Source organism: Hyperolius riggenbachi, chromosome 2 (assembly GCF_040937935.1).
Source record: "Hyperolius riggenbachi isolate aHypRig1 chromosome 2, aHypRig1.pri, whole genome shotgun sequence".
Lineage (NCBI taxonomy): Eukaryota > Metazoa > Chordata > Amphibia > Anura > Hyperoliidae > Hyperolius > Hyperolius riggenbachi.
Genome location: NC_090647.1, coordinates 140,554,951 through 140,572,198, shown reverse-complemented (window position 1 = coordinate 140,572,198; position 17,248 = coordinate 140,554,951). Strand labels below are relative to the sequence as shown.

The 17,248-nt window shown below is 49.9% G+C and overlaps 6 pseudogenes; all 6 read left to right on the top strand.

Annotated features, from left to right (window-relative positions):
* The first annotated feature begins 16,049 nt into the window (after window positions 1–16,049).
* Window positions 16,050–16,168, top strand: LOC137552436 (5S ribosomal RNA; annotated as a pseudogene).
* Window positions 16,169–16,251: 83 nt separating this feature from the next.
* LOC137548723 (5S ribosomal RNA) lies at window positions 16,252–16,370 on the top strand (annotated as a pseudogene).
* An 83-nt stretch (window positions 16,371–16,453) lies between these two features.
* On the top strand, window positions 16,454–16,572 carry LOC137558983 (5S ribosomal RNA; annotated as a pseudogene).
* An 83-nt stretch (window positions 16,573–16,655) lies between these two features.
* Window positions 16,656–16,774, top strand: LOC137548404 (5S ribosomal RNA; annotated as a pseudogene).
* Window positions 16,775–16,857: 83 nt separating this feature from the next.
* LOC137553585 (5S ribosomal RNA) lies at window positions 16,858–16,976 on the top strand (annotated as a pseudogene).
* An 83-nt stretch (window positions 16,977–17,059) lies between these two features.
* Window positions 17,060–17,178, top strand: LOC137551704 (5S ribosomal RNA; annotated as a pseudogene).
* The last annotated feature ends 70 nt before the right edge of the window (window positions 17,179–17,248 follow it).

The following is a 17,248-nucleotide window of genomic DNA, read 5'->3' as shown; positions in this document are numbered from 1 at the left end:
GGGCAGATCTTTATATCCTAAGGATCATTCAACGGCGCCGCCCAGAAGCCCAGCCAATCAGTGACCTGGGAGCTGTCAGCTGACCGGCTTTCTGGCCGCATAAGAGCGGCGGCGATCTGCGCGCGCGCGAGCCTGGCGCTCGCCATATGTAACAGAAGACCCGGACCTCCCCGTAGCCGACGGGAGGCCCGGGGACGCCGCGGCGGAACATGCCGTGTGTTCAGATGCGGAAGCGGTTTCGCCGCTATCCGCATCAATGGTGACAGCTCCTTTCCGATTGTTTGGGGCATCTGGAAGAAGGCTTGTCAGGAGAAGAAAAGGTGAGCACTACCATCAGTCCTGTGTCATGCCAACAGTAAAGCATCCTGAGACCATTCATGTGTGGGGTTGCTTCTCATCCAAGGGAGTGGGCTCACTCACAATTTTGCCAAAAACACAGCCATAAATAAAGAATGGTAGCAAAACACCCGCAACAGCAACTTCTTCCAACAATCCAACAACAGTTTGGTAAAGAACAATGTATTTTCCAGCACGATGGAGCACTGTGACATAAGGCAAAAATGAAATCTAAGTGGCTCGGGGACCAAAACGTAGAAATGTTGGGTCCATGGCATGGAAACTCCCCAGATCTTAATCCCATTGAGAACTTGTGGTCATTTCTCATGAGGCGAGTGGACAAACAAAAACCAACTAATTCTGAGAAACTCAAAGAAGTGATTATGAGAAAATGAGTTGCTATCAGTCAGGATTTGGCCCAGAAGTTGATTAAGAGCATGCCCAGTTGAATTGCAGAGGTCCTGAAAAAGAAGGGCCAACACTGCAAATACTGACTTTTTGCATAAATCTCATGTAATTGTTAATAAAGACTTTGAAACGTATGAAGTGCTTATATTTATATCTAAGTACATCACATAAACAATTGAAACAAAGAGGCCACTCTGCAGTGTTAGGGAGTCTTGCCTTTGACTCCTTACTGAATAGGTACTGACCCTAGCCCCCCCCTCCCCCCACAATTACAATACCTGATGCCTAACGCCCTACCCGATATCTTAACCTAGCCAAACACCCCCCAACCTGACACCTATCGCCACCGCACAAACACCCTACATGATGCCTAACTCTAACCATCCCCCCCAACACACACACAAACACCCTACCAAATGCTTGACCTTAACCCCGATCCCCCCATAAACATTCTACCTGACACCTAATGCAACCCTCCCCTGCACAAACACCCTACCTGATGCCTAACCCTAACCATCCTCCCCGCACAAACACCCTATCCAATGCTTTACCCTAACTGAACACCCCTTCCAACACCCTACCTGACACCTAAAGCCACCGACCCGCACGAACGCTGTAACGATTGTGGAATCGTATTCGCGGTCAGCGCACCAGACGTGCGCTGACGCGGCGGATTTCCTCCACAAGCGTACATTTGAGGACACCCAGGCTAGGTGCTATGCACCCGCAGAGGGCAATTCCCTCTGGCAGATGGCGCTGTGGAGTGCAGGCGAACACAGTCGCTGCACAGCCACAGATGCCAGACGGGAATTGTACAGATCCAGGACAAGGTACGATCAGGCAGGGCTGGATAGCCCACAAGAAACAGAGCAAAGGGACAGAACCAATGTGTTTCCACCAAACTAGTCGCCACCCAGCGACGGTGAACACACAACGGCGGAAACGAAGTGGGAATGCAATCGCAAGAATGGCGATTGCCAACAGAGACACAAGACTGAGCAAAACAGGGCACGAGGGTAGCAAAGGCACAGCAAATAATACAATGAGGAGATACGGAAAATAACAAACGCTAGCTAACCGCGAACACCACACTCATTCGCAACAGTGCACGCGGTTATGCGCGGTCTCCACGTGATAAGCACAATAGAGACAAGCACGCCTACCTAACCATTAACAGACAAACATGAAACAGAGGACGCGAGCGCTTGCTTAACGGTTACCTCACCGAGCCTCCAGCAAGCGTAGCAGACAAGACAGGCACACGAAAACAGTAACAAGCGAGAGATAGGATCCACAGCACTAGCGAAAAGTGGCTAGCGCGATCCAGGTACAGAGTAGCAGAACAGAAGGATCCCCAGCGCTAGCGAAAAGTGGCTAGCGCAATCCCAGAAGACAGAACAGAAGGATCCCCAGCGCTAGCGAAAAGTAGCTAGCGCGATCCCAGAAGACAGAACAGAAGGATCCCCAGCGCTAGCGAAAAGTAGCTAGCGCGATCCCAGAAGACAGAACAGAAGGATCCCCAGCGCTAGCGAAAAGTAGCTAGCGCGATCCCAGGAGACAGAACAGAAGAGATAGCTGGTAGCAACCGCTGCACCAGCTATACTCCAAGAACAGAGATCAGAACCGTTTCCTGTCGACCACCGTTGGGACAGGACAATGGCAACAGAACAAACAAACAGATAATACAACCTGACTGGGCTAGAAGGGGAGCCTAATGCAACCCCCAGGAATTAACTATACTAGATAGCAACGGCTGACACTCCAGCAGTGTCCATCAGGAACAGACCATGGAAGGGAAATGACCAGCAAAGCCTTCTGGGAAACATAAAGCTCTTATAGTGCCAGTCATCAAAGAAGGCAGGTAGGGGATTTGCATAACGAATGTATGCAAATTCCCCAGCAAGAGAACAGACCGGAACTTGCAATGGAAAGACAGGTCTCTGTTCCAGAGTCCTGCAGCATGCAAACCTAAACAATGGTCAAAAGGCTGCCTGCCTGCGCAGGCAGCTGAGCGGATTCTCACAAACGCCCTACCTGATGCCTAACCATCCCCCACACACAAACACCCTACCTGATGCCTAACACCCTCCCCCCCACAAACACCCTACCTGACACTTAATGCCACCGCCCCGCACAAACACCCTACCTGATGCCTAACTCTAATCATCCCCCCCAACACACACACAAACACCCTACATGATGCCTAACCCTAAACCCCCTCCCCCCACAAACATCCTACCTGACACCTAATGTCACCCTCCCCCCGCACAAACACCCTACCTGATGCCTAACCCTAACCACCCCCGCCCAAACAGCCTACCTGACACCTAACGCCACCGACCCGCACAAACACCCTACCTGAAGCCTAAACCTAATCATCCTCCCGGCACAAACACCCTACCTGTTGCCTTACCCTAATCATCCCCCTCACACAAACACCCTACCTGATGCCTAACTCTAATCATCCCCCCAACACACACACAAAAACCCTACATGATGCCTAACCCTAACCCCCCTCCCCCCACAAACATCCTACCTGACACCTAATGCCACCCTCCCCACGCACAAACACCCTACCTGATACCTAACCACCCCGACCAAACATTTCACCAGAAAATTAACGCAATGCGGGCAAACATTTCACCAGAAAAGAAACGCAATGCGGGCAAACATTTCACCAGAAAAGAAACGCATTGCGGGCAAACATTTCACCAGAAAAGAAACGCAATGCGGGAAAACATTTCACCAGAAAAGAAACGCAATGCAGGCAAACATTTCACCAGAAAAGAAACGCAATGCGGGAAAACATTTCACCAGAAAAGAAACGCAATGCGGGCAAACATTTCACCAGAAAAGAAACGCAATGCGGGCAAACATTTCACCTGGAAAAAAAACGCAATGCGGGCAAACATTTCATTAGAAAAGAAATGCAATGCGGGCAAACATTTCACCAGAAAAGAAACACAATGCAGACAAACATTTCACCAGAAAATTAACGCAATGCGGGCAAACATTTCACCAGAAAAGAAACGCAATGCGGGCAAACATTTCACCAGAAAAGAAACGCAATGCGGGCAAACATTTCACCAGAAAAGAAACGCAATGCGGGCAAACATTTCACCTGGAAAAAAAAAACACAATGCGGGCAAACATTTCAGCAGAAAAGAAACGCAATGCGGGCAAACATTTCACCTGGAAAAGAAACGCAATGCGGGCAAACATTACACCTGGAAAAAAAACGCAATGCGGGCAAACATTTCACCTGAAAAAGAAACGCAATGCGGGCAAACATTTCGCCTGGAAAAGAAACGCAATGCGGGCAAACATTTCACCTGGAAAAGAAACGCAATGCGGGCAAACATTTCACCTGAAAAACAAACGCAATGCGGGCAAACATTTCACCTGGAAAAGAAACGCAATGCGGGCAAACATTTCACCTGGAAAAGAAACGCAATGCGGGCAAACATTTCACCTGAAAAATAAACGCAATGCGGGCAAACATTTCACCTGGAAAAGAAACGCAATGCGGGCAAACATTTCACCTGGAAAAGAAACGCAATGCGGGCAAACATTTCACCTGGAAAAGAAAGCATTTACTCACCTGGCAGAAGTCTCCGGCCTCTGGCGCGCTGCTCCCGGGATCACCTTCCTCCTGAAGTCTCCCGCGCTGACAACCTGGCAGAGCAGGGCTACGGCAAGATGGCGCCCGAAGCCCTGTACTGGAGACAAATAGTCTCCAGTACAGGGCTCCGGCAGCCATCTTACCGTAGCCCTGCTCGCCTGCCGGTGTTGGAACAGACACCGGAAGAGGAGGCTGGAGCGGGGCTGCGGGCAATGAACTGGCACGGCGTCTATAGACGCCGCTGCCAGTTCATAAGGATAGAGTGGCCAGAGTCCCGAGGCCGGGACGTCCCGCTGCTGAAAGCGGGACGTTTCCCGGGACCTCATGCAGCCTGGGACAGCGGACCCCGAATCCGGGACGTGTCCCGGGCAATCCGGGACGTCTGGTCACTGTGATATGTGAGGAGAGGTCAGTGGTCAGTGTTGGTGCCAGGGAGAGTTGAGGTCAGTGTGGATACTAGGGAGGGGGGAGGGTCAGTGTGGGTGTGGTGGGGATATGTGAGGAGATGTCAGTGTAGGTGCCAGGGATAGTTGAGGTCAGTGTGGGTACTAGGGAGGGGGGGGGGGGGTCCAGTGTGGGTGTAGGGTGATATGTGCGGAGAGGTCAGTGGTCAGTGTTGGTGCCAGGGAGAGTTGAGGTCAGTGTGGGTACTAGGGAGGGGGGAGGTCAGTGTGGGTATGGTGGGGATATGTGAGGAGATGTCAGTGTAGGTGCCAGGGATAGTTAAGGTCAGTGTGGGTACTAGGGAGGGGGGAGGTTAGTGTGGGTGTGGTGGGGATATGTGAGGAGATGTCAGTGTAGGTGCCAGGGATAGTTGAGGTCAGTGTGGGTACTAGGGAGGGGGGAGGTCAGTGTGGGTGTGGTGGGAATATGTTAGGAGATGCCAGTGTAGGTGCCAGGGAGAGTTGAGGTCAGTTTGGGTACTAGGGAGGGGGGAGGTCAGTGTGGGTGTTGTGAGGATATGTGAGGAGATGTCAGTGTAGGTGCCAGGGAGAGTTGAGTTCAGTGTGGGTACTAGGGAGGGGGGGGGGGGGTTCCAGTGTGGGTGTAGGGTGATATGTGAGGAGAGGTCAGTGGTCAGTGTTGATGCCAGGGAGAGTTGAGGTCAGTGTGGATACTAGGGAGGGGGGAGGTTAGTGTGGGTGTGGTGGGGATATGTGAGGAGATGCCAGTGTAGGTGCCAGGGAAAGTTGAGGTCAGTGTGGGTACTAGGGAGGGGGGAGGTTAGTGTGGGTGTGGTGGGGATATGTGAGGAGATGTCAGTGTAGGTGCCAGGGAGAGTTGAGTTCAGTGTAGGGTCTAGGGAGGGGGGAGGTCAGTGTTGGCATGGTGGGGCAATGTGAGAAGATGTCAGTGTAGGTGCCAGGGATAGTTGAGGTCAGTGTAAGTACAGGGGGAGGGGGGTCGGCGTGGGTGTGGTGGGGATATGTGAGGAGCGGTCAGTTTTAGTGCCAGTAAGAGTTAAGGTCAGTGTTAGTACTGGGGAGGAGGGAGGTCGGTGTGGGGGGATATGAGAGGAGAGGTCAGTGTGGGTGCGTTAGTTTGGGTACTGGGGGGAAAGATCAGTGCTGGAGGGGGAGAGGTCAGTGTGGGTGCTGGGGAGGGAGAGGTCAGTGTGGGTGCTGGGGGGAGGTCAGTGTGGGTGTGAGGGAGATAAGTGAGGAGAGGTCAGTGTGGGTGCTGGGGGGGAGGTCAGTGTGGGTGTAGGGGGATATGTGAGGAGAGGTCAGTGGTCAGTGTGGGTGCCAGGGACAGTTGAGGTCAGTGTGGGTACTAGGGAGGGGGGAAGTCAGTGTGGGTGTGGTGAGGATATGTGAGGAGATGTCAGTGTAGCAGGTGCCAGGGAGAGTTGCGTTCAGTGTGGGTACTAGGGGGGGGGGGGGGGGGGGGGGTCAGTGTGGGTGTAGGGTGATATGTGAGGAGAGGCCAGTGGTCAGTGTTGGTGCCAGGGAGAGTTAAGGTCAGTGTGGGTACTAGGGAGGGGGGAGGTCAGTGTGGGTGTGGTGGGGATATGTGAGGAGATGTCAATGTAGGTGCCAGGGATAGTTGAGTTCAGTGTAGGTACTAGGGAGGGGGGAGGTCAGTGTGGGTATGGTGGAGATATGTGAGATGTCAGTGTAGGTGCCAGGGATAGTTGAGGTCAGTGTAAGTACAGGGGGTGGGGGGTCGGCGTGGGTGTGGTGGGGATATGTGAGGAGCGGTCAGTGTTGGTGCCAGTAAGAGTTGAGGTCAGTGTGGGTACTGGGGGAAGGAGCCTGTCAGGGGAGGCACCATATTACCTACCTGAACCATATTCTACCTGAAGTGTTACGTATGTGGTGGGAGGAGTTTGTCGTAGTTAGTGGGCGGAGCTTACCGCGGATGAGGGGCGGGGCTTCTCGCGGCGAGGAGCAGTGCCTAGTCCGACATCTCCATCTCCCTGCAGCTCAGGGTCACGTGACAGGCTCTGTGCTTCTCCAGTGACATCACACTCCTCATAGCATCCCATCACTGCCCCCTGGAGGCATCGACTAGCATTACACATGTCTGCTAGAGACCACTCCTCCACTCCCAGCAGCGATCTCCGCTCTCTGCCTCCCTCTCACCCCCGCAATCTGCCCCCGAACAGCCGCCTCCCCGCCGCTAGCTCTGTGACCGCCAGGGGGCGCCCATGGATCGGAGGATTTCCACAAGAAAGCGGCGGTATTCCTCAGGGTTTCCTGTTCGGGTCTTCAGGGTGAGGTACGGAGATGGAGAGGCGGCAGAGGTCCCGGGTTTGCGGGTCGCCGATCGCCTGAAAACCTGCAAGGAGGCCGGACAAGAAGCACAAGTCTGGCGCGCGGAGGATGTGTCTGTTCTCAACGTGGTCCTCTCTGTGGCTTTATAAGGAAGCTCCGCTGTAGGAGTGAGGCACTCGCCTCGAGACCTCTGTCGCTGATCGCAGCTCCGATGCCGCACACTGAAGAAGGAAGGAATGTTTTGGTAATTATTGTTTTTTTTTATATTATTTAAACAACAATCATAGAGTCACATATAAGGATTTCAATACAGCAATTATGGTAATTAAAGCGGCATATATAGTAGCCAGAGAGTAGGTATGTAACCAGCTATACCAAATGATATCGTAAATGACTGTTATATATAACTGTCAAATGGCTATAAAAAAAATGTGTGTGTGTGTGGCAAAGTTTTATTGAAAAGATAATCAAAGTCATTATATAAGAAAAGCCAGTGAGCCTCACGCAGGAACCAATACATCAGTGTGAATTATGAAAAGAGGTAAACAAATATGATCACATCCTTAGTTCAGAATAGACTATCAACGAAATGCAAACAATGCTGTTTTTTCCCCCACCTGATGACGTCACAATACTCACCTGGGTATAAATACAGGATGCTGGGATTACCTGATGACCTCACAATACTCACCTGGGTATAAATACAGGATGCTGGGATTACCTGATGACCTCACAATACTCAGCTGGGTATACATAGAGGATGCTGGTATTACTATCTGATGACCTCACAATACTCACCTGGGTATAAATACAGGATGCTGGGATTACCTGATGACCTCACAATACTCAGCTGGGTATACATAGAGGATGCTGGTATTACTATCTGATGACGTCACAATACTCACCTGGGTATAAATACAGGATGCTGGGATTACCTGATGACCTCACAATACTTAGCTGGCTATACATAGAGGATGCTGGTATTACTATCTGATGACGTCACAATACTCACCTGGGTATAAATACAGGGTGCTGGGATTAACTGATGACCTCACAATACTCAGCTGGGTATACATAGAGGATGCTGGTATTACTATCTGATGACGTCACAATACTCACCTGGGTATAAATACAGGATGCTGGGATTACCTGATGACCTCACAATACTCAGCTGGGTATACATAGAGGATGCTGGTATTACTATCTGATGACCTTACAATACTCACCTGGGTATCAGTACAGGATGCTGGGATTACCTGATGACCTCACAATACTCACCTGGGTATAAATACAGGATGCTGGTATTACCTGATGACCTCACAATACTCAGCTGGGTATCAATCAGTACAGGATGCTGGGATTACCTGAGGACCTCACAATACTCAGCTGGGTATCAGTACAGGATGCTGGGATTACCTGATGACCTCACAATACTCAGCTGGGTATCAGTACAGGATGCTGGGAGCCTCTATCTTATTATTTATTTTTATTATTTAAACAACTCTTTTTATTATTTAAATAACAATCATATAGTCACATAAGGATCTCAATACAGCAATGATGGTAATTACAGCATGTATAGTAGCCAGAGAGAAAGTTATATAAACAAATATACCAAATTGTATCAGAAAGGACCTTTGCATATAGCTGTCAAAAAGCTATAGCAGGGCTCTATGGAAGGAGTCACTGATGCTAGAGGTCTGCCGCTGATCGCAGCTAGGATGCCGCAAGAAGGAATATTTTAAAGTAATATTGTTTTTTAATTATTTAACACAAAGATCATAGAGTCACATTTTATATTTTTTTGTTTCAACGTTTTATTGAAGAGATAAGCAAAGTCATTTTATACACAAAAGCCAACTAGCTTCATGCAGGAAGCGTTACATCAGAGTGAATTATGAAAAGAAGTAAACAAATATAATCATTGCATTTAAATATCTATCCGAACAATAAGTATGCCTATTCACTAGGGTGCGTTCATAGCTGATAGCCCAGCAGCCCCACATTGTACTAAACATGTTAAAGGCTTCCTCATTTTGCCGTATCAAATTATTTTTGATAATATCAGAGAAATTCCTTCTTTTCGTTTTTGTTGTCACTAGTGAGGAGATGCTTCCGGCGGGTGCTGGGCAAAGCTTATGTTGGGTACACACGATGCAATTTCCCACCTGATTGACCGAAATCAAGTGATTATTTCCAACTTGTCCAATTGGCTCCCGATCGATAAAAGGATCGATTTTGTGCACTTATAATTGGAAAATTGATTGCTTTATTGATCGGGTGCACTTTGGACATGTACACATGATGCAACTTCCTGCCCGATCTAGTTTTGATCGGGCAGGAAATTGCATGTGTATACCCAGCATTTCAGTGGATTGTGGGCGGAGCTTCTCACAGCTGGGGGGGGGGTGGAGAAGTCTGTCAGTGGGAAGCACCATATTACCTGGTAGGTGGAGCTTCTCACAGCCTATTTCTTGAAACAATGGATGTCTGGCCACCCAGAGCCCCCCCCCCCCTCTGCAGGTGACCATCTCCAGTGATGGAGCCGCATCTGAGCCTCCAGTGCTGACATCCCCACCTCCCTGTAGCTCCGGGGTCACGTGACAGGCTCTGTGCTTCTCCAGTCACATCAGACTCCTCATAGCTTACCATCACCGCCCCATGGAGGCTCCAAGTGGCATTACATGTGTCTGCCAAAGACCCCTCCTCCATCCCCAGCAGCGATCGCCCCCCTCTCACCATGCAATATGCCCCCGAACAGCAGCCTCCCCGCCACTAGCGCTATGACCGCCAGGGGGCGCCCATGGATCAGGGGATTTCCACATGAAAGTGGCAGTATTTCTCCGGGTTTCTTGTTCGGGTCTCTTGATCTCTGTGTGCCCTGTGTTGCTGGCTGGTGTGGAGTGGCATTGACTGGCGTCTTCAAGTTCCTGGGAGGGTCAGGTAAGAGGAAATCAGCGGTGGAGGACATGGGCGGCGGCAGCCATCGGTAGCTCAGAGTCACGTGGTCTTTTAGCTGAGCTGCCCACGTGACTCCGAAATTTGTAGCAGCTTCGGCAGGCGGCAGGCATTTGGCATCAGCGACGTTCCTGCTTTGCTACCGCCAGCAGAGAACGTCAGAAGAAATCAGTGGCTTGGGCAGGAGGAAGTCAGCGGCAGAGGACATCGGCGGTGGCGGCGGACATTGGTGGCTTGGAGTCACGTGGGCCATCAGCTGGAGCTGCCCACGTGACTCCGGTACTTGCAACGGCTTCGGAATGGCATGTGGCACCAGCAATGTCCCTTCTTCTCTACCACCATCAGGAAAGTGGAGGACATCGGCGGTGGAGGACATCGGTGGGTCTGTGTCACTATCGTCCCTCTGGAAGACATCAGCGGCGGAGGACATTAGCAGCTCTGAGTCACATGGGCCATCAGCTGGAGTTGCCCACGTGACTCCAGTTCTTTCAGCGGCTCCAGCTCCAGGAGGCATACTTGCCACAGATGCCAGCACAGCACGGACAGACCGGACTGCAGGGGACCCGGGACACCATCACCATTAGCCCAGGATCAAAAGCAGCCCAGCAGCATGCCTCTCCCCTAGGATTGGTGAGTATGAAACATGCATGTGTGTACATGTTGGAGGCAGGCATTGTGACTTAGTGATGTAGGTAGTGGAGGTTATTATAGCTTAGTGTAGGTAGTGGGGGCAGGCATTGTAGTTTAGTGTAGGTTGGATGGCATTGTAGTTTAGCGTAGGTAGTGGGGGCATTGTGGCTTAGTGTAGGTAGTGGGGGTATTGTGGCTTAGTGTAGGTAGTGGGGGCATTGTAGCTTAGTGTAGGTTTTGGGGGGCAGCGGTAGTAAGTATAATGTAGGTAATGGGGCAGCAGGAGTAAGTGTAGAGTAGTTAGTGTAGCTGGTGGGGCAATAAGGGTTAATGTAGGGTAGTTACTGGAGCAGCAGGGGTCAGTGTAGCTTAGCTAGAGACAGTTTGGAAAGAAAAGGACCCATACAATGCCCCTGGACCATAGACACTACAGGTTTAGTAGTTTTGGTTTTTTTTTCAGATTTGTGCCCTCTAAACCTAGGTGCGGCAAAAATCTGAAAAAAAAAACGTGTTTCCCCGAAAGTAGGCCTTCCCTTTAAAATAAGACCAATCCCAAATTCCTAGCATGCTCGAAATATAAGGCCTACCCCTAAAATAAGCCCTAGTGGTTGTGTAAGTCCCGTCCGTCTGCCCCCCTTCCCCCACTGCCACTTTACCTCCTGCTGACCCCCCCCCCCCTCCTCCAGGAAGACGCATCCTCTTTCTTCACTGCCTGCCAACATACCGGTAATTCAAACCGCAGGACAGGTGATTCCCCCACTGCTGCTTTATTTCCTGCTGGCCCCGTTCCCCATTGCCCGCCGTCATAATTCAAACCGCTGATCAGCGGTAAACTGCGGTTAAGTCAGCTAGTTACACTGTAACAGCGCTTCCGTGTACAGGAAGTGAAATCTCTATTTACTTCCTGTTCATGGAAGTGCTGTTACAGTGTAACTAGCTGCCCTCGCTGCAGTTTACAGCTGATCAGCAGTTTGAATTATGACAGCGGGCAATGGGGAACGGGGCCAACAGGAAACAAAGCATCAGTGGGGAAATCACCAGTTTACTGCTGTCCTGCGGTTTGAATTACTGGTACAGTGAAGAGCGTGGATGGGACTTTATGGAGGAGGGGGTCATCAGAAGGTAAAGTGGTGGTGGGGGAATGGGGATCTTGCTACCCTAACCATATATAAGACCTCCCCGAAAATAAGAACTAGCACATCTTTTGAAGGAAAAAAAAATATAAGACTTTGGCCTCGATTCATAAAAGTGCTGTCGGGAAGGTAACGTCGAGCGGGGAAACACCGCTGTCGGTATTTCCGCCTTCAGGGTGGTAATTCATAAAAATTTTGCTACTTGTGACAGGCGTGCGGAGATATTCCGCTGTAGGCAGGCGTTAGGCTGTCGGGAGACATCCGGAAACAGGAGAAGCAGGCGGAATCCCTCCGTGCGGTGTTCTCTCTGCAGCTGCTTGGGAGGTCTGTCCCATTCACTGCACTGTATTCCGCAAGCTTCTCGCCACATCAGAGGTAGCGGTAATACCCGTCCGCATACCGCTACCTCTAATCTTTATGAATTGACATTTGTTACTTTTGCTATGATAATCACCGCGCAAGGCGGTGATTAATCACTCTGCTCGCGAATGTCGGCTTTTCATGCGGAAAAAGCCTTTATGAATACATATTTTGCTGTGTGGTCGGTAAAGTGAGCGGTTTTCTGCATTTCCGAATGCGGGAATGCTTTATGAATCGAGGCCAATGCCTTATTTTTGGGGAAACACGGTAGTAGCCAGAGAGAAAGTTATGTAAGCTGGTATACCAAATAATATCAGAAATGACGGTTATCTATGACTGTCAAATAGCTATTAAAAAAAGACCATAGAGTCACATATATATATTTTTTTTAGTTTCAACGTTTTATTGAAAAGATAAGCAGTCATTATATAGAAAAGCCAATTAACCTCACCCAGGAAGCATACATCAGTGTGAATTTGAAAGTGTATTATTGAAGTGTATTAAGTGTGAATTATGAGTGTAAACAAATGTAATCACATCCTTAGTTCAGAATAGACTATCAATGAAATGCAAACAATGCTGACGTGCTGTAAATTGTCTTTCCAGATGAAAAAAACTTGACTAATCAGTTACAGCTGTTTTTTTTCCCACCGCTACCTCACAACACTCAGCTCCGTATAGATAGAGGATGCTAGTGTTACCTGATGATGTCACAATACTCAGCTGGGTATAGCTAGAGGATGCTGGGATTACGTTATGACCTTATAATGCACAGCTGGGTATAGAGAATGCTGGGATTACCTGATGACCTCACAATACTCAGATCGGTATAAATAGAGGATGCTGGGAGTCTCTGGCTCATGCCCTCTCAGGTGGTGCTTTTCACTGCTTTTCTAGTCTGGATGAAGACTGGGGAAGAGGGAGGAATGGAAAGCAGTTCCTGGTCACTCTGCAGTATTGGAGGCTGGGTGCAGGATTCTGCAGAGAATACATCCTGTAAGGGCTGGTGCACACCAGAGCGGTTCTGAAGTGTTTTTTTAAATACTTGCAGGGGAAAAAAAAACTTGGCTAATGAAAGTAAATGGGATGGTGCACACCAGAGCGGTTCGTTTTTTCCACAAACTCGGGCTGCAGCATTTTTTAGATTTCTGAGTCGTTTCTGCCTCAATGTTAAAGTATAGGAAAGTGGAAACCGGCTCTGAAAAATGCTAGATCAGAGCGGTTTTCCAGACGTTTTTGTTACAGAAGCTGTTCAGTAACAGCTTTTACTGTAACAGTATTTGTAATCTGCTACACAAAAAACGCTAGGCATTCGTAGAAAACATGCCTAGAATCGCTCTGAAATCTGCTTCAAAAACCTCTAGCGTTTTGCAGATCTGCTAGAGGTTTTTGGTGTGCTGCAGCACTACAAATGGGAGAGGTACCCAAAGTCATTTATCACCCCCATTTACAACTGACTGACAGAGCGTAACTGTATATGGCCCTGAAACATGGTCACACTCGATAGTAATCTGGTGTCAAAACATAACAACAAGCAAAGTAATTGTACGTCTGTCATTGTTTGACTTGTGTTAGATTATTCTCACTGCCATGTGGTCCGGCCCCTGTTGTAGGAGCGCGACAGGTTGATAATGGAATTTTGAGTTACCTTGTGGTCTGGAGCCCTGGAGTTGGAGTGCGACGGGCTGCTGACCTAATTTTGATTGTTATAGCATGTTATGCCATAAGGCATTACATCCTGTGCGCATGCATTAGGTGGCGTAAAGAAAACTTTGTGTTAGCGCATGCGCATCATGCAAAAATTCATACTCAAATATGCCCAAATAGGGTTGTGTTTGTCATACTCATTGCCGTATGGTCCGGCGCCCTGTGGATGGAGCATGACGGGTTTATAATGTAACTTTAAGTTACCTTTTTGTCCAGCACCCTGTGGTAGGAGCGCGATGGGCTGATAATGTAATTTTAAGTTACCTTTTGATCCGGAGCCTTGGGGTAGGAGAGCGACGGGCTGATAATGTAATCTTGAGTTACCTTTTGGTCTGGCACCCTTTAGTAGGAGTGCGACGGGCTGATAATGTAATTTTGAGTTACCTTCTGGTGCGGCACCCTTTGGTAGGAGCGCGACGGGCTGCTAACGTAAATTTGGATTACCTTAGCCAAAGTACTTTGCCAAAAAATAATATAATAAAATACCTTACAACTAATAAGTGTAACGATTTGTGTCAGCAAAGAACAGAATTCTGATTTGTAAAGGATTGCGGAGATGCCGCCGCGTCAAGCAGTAGCATGGCGGCTATCTCCGCGTTCCAGCCGGCGGGTTCCGTCATGCGGGGACAGGATGGACTGGTGCCTGGGTTAGTGGGGAATGAGAGGGAAGCCGCCGCAGCGCCGAGTGGCATGGCGACTGTCCCCGCATTTCAGCCAGTAGCTTTCGTCGCATGGTCGCATGGTGGATCTTTGCCTACTCTTTCACCGGCACACAGACTAAGTTCTACGCGCGCGCACACAGACAGGATCTTTATGCATACAGAAGGGGAGTCAGCTGATCAGCCGGTCAGCTGACTCCAACACTGATCAGGATTGGTTGAGTGACTGGGGCGTGGCTTTAGAGCGCTCCCGATATATATAGGGCAGGCCTGTCAGTTGTTCCTTGTCTGCTGTTGCATTCGCTACGTGTGAGCACTCAGACCATAGTCAGACCCGAAAGTGTGCTAGAACCAGCAGGAGCTGGGGATCCACACTTAGGCCTGGTGCACACCAAAAAACGCTAGCAGATCCGCAAAATGCTAGCAGATTTTGAAACGCTTTTTGTTATTTTTCTGTAGCGTTTCAGCTAGCATTTTGCGGTTTTGTGAAGCGTTTTTGGTGTAGTAGATTTCAGATATTGTTACAGTAAAGCTGTTACTGAACAGCTTCTGTAACAAAAACGCCTGCAAAACCGCTCTGAACTGCTGTTTTTCAGAGCAGTTTGCGTTTTTCCTATACTAAACATTGAGGCAGAAACGCATCCACAATCCAAAAAATGCCTCACCCCGGGAGTATGCGTTTCTGCAAAACGCCTCCCGCTCTGGTGTGCACCACCCCATTGAGATACATTGACCCAGCGTATCCACAGCCGCAAGCGGCTGCAGAAACGCTGAAAATGCCGCTCGGTGTGCACCAGCCCTTAGACAGATTCTGTTGATAGCTTAAAGTACTAATTGAATTGTATTATTTGTTATGACCTTCTGCTAGCCTTGACTACCCTCCTGTCTTGTGATTCTGTGCCTTCGCCTATCTGATCTGGTTGCCGACTGGCTTATCCCTCACTCTGTTTCTGTCTTCCGTTTTTGTGCTGTATCTGCCCGTGTGTTGCCAAACTGGCTAGTCTGACTCTCCTGCCCTCACCAGGGAGCTTAGTCCTGGTGAGGGGCCCTTAGGTTAGTTATCACCTGCTCCTCAGGTAGATAGCTGCAGTACAGTCTGAATCATCTAGATAGCTGCAGTACAGTCTGAATCATCTAGATAGCTGCAGTACAGTCTGAATCAATTCAATTCACTTTATTGTCATTGTGTAACACAACAAAATTACTTTTCATGACAACCCCACGGTGCATATAGGGAACATAGTGATAGTAACAAGGAAGAGAAGAAATTATACAAGTATGCCAGGTATTACAGATGTTTAAACAATTTGTACACAGTGTTAATTATTTCAGAGAGGATTCAGAGTTTATCAAGTTTGGGAAAAAGCTGTCTTTCAGTCTGTTTGTGTGTGTGCGGGTTGATCTAAAACGTTTACCTGATGGAAGGAGCTCAAACAAGGCATTTCCAGGGTGAGTGTTGTTTTTGATAATGTTTTTGGCCCTTCTCAAGCTGCGAGTATTATACAAAAGTTTGGAGGTTGCTTGTGGCCACACTAAGCCGAAAGCGCCCGCTCTCGTCAGATCGTGGAAGCTAAGTGGCTTCAGGCCTGGTTAGTAGCTGCATGGGAGACCGGCTGTGAACCCTAGGTGCTGCAGGCGGTTTTTTGGGTTTGAGGCCCAATGGCTATGAGCACGCGTGGGAAGCCTCACCTTCAAGGCGCCGGAACGGCGCCTTGGAGGTTGCCTGCGGCCACACTAAGCCGAAAGCGCCCGCTCTCGACAGATTGCGGAAGCTAAGCGGCTTTAGGCCTGGTTAGTAGCTGCATGGGAGACCGGCTGTGAACCCCAGGTGCTGCAGGCGGTTTTTGGGGTTTGAGGCCCAATGGCTATGAGCACGGGTGGGAAGCCTCACCTTCAAGGCGCCGGAACGGCGCCTTGGTGGTTCCCTGCGGCCACACTAAGCCGAAAGCGCCCGCTCTCGTCAGATCGCGGAAGCTAAGCGGCTTCAGGCCTGGTTAGTAGCTGCATGGGAGACCGGCTGTGAACCCCAGGTGCTGCAGGTGTTTTTTTGGGTTTGAGGCCCAATGGCTATGAGCACGCGTGGGAAGCCTCACCTTCAAGGCGCCGGAACCGCGCCTTGGAGGTTACCTGCGGCCACACTAAGCCGAAAGCGCCTGCTCTCGTCAGATTGCGGAAGCTAAGCGGCTTCAGGCCTGGTTAGTAGCTGCATGGGAGACCGGCTGTGAACACCAGGTGCTGCAGGTGTTTTTTTGGGTTTGAGGCCCAATGGCTATGAGCACGCGTGGGAAGCCTCACCTTCAAGGCGCCGGAACGGCGTCTTGGAGGTTGCCTGTGGCCACACTAAGCCAAAAGCGCCCGCTCTTGTCAGATCGCGGAAGCTAAGCGGCTTCAGGCCTGGTTAGTAGCTGCATGGGAGACTGGCTGTGAACCGCAGGTGCTGCAGGCGTTTTTTTGGGTTTGAGGCCCAATGGCTATGAGCACGCGTGGGAAGCCTCACTTTCAAGGCGCCGGAACGGCGCCTTGGAGGTTGCTTGCGGCCACACTAAGCCGAAAGCGCCCACTCTCGTCAGATCGCGGAAGCTAAGCGGTTTCAGGCCTGGTTAGTAGCTGCATGGGAGACCGGCTGTGAACCCCAGGTGCTGCAGGTGTTTTTTTGGGTTTGAGGCCCAATGGCTATGAGCACGCGTGGGAAGCCTCACCTTCAAGGCGCCGGAACGG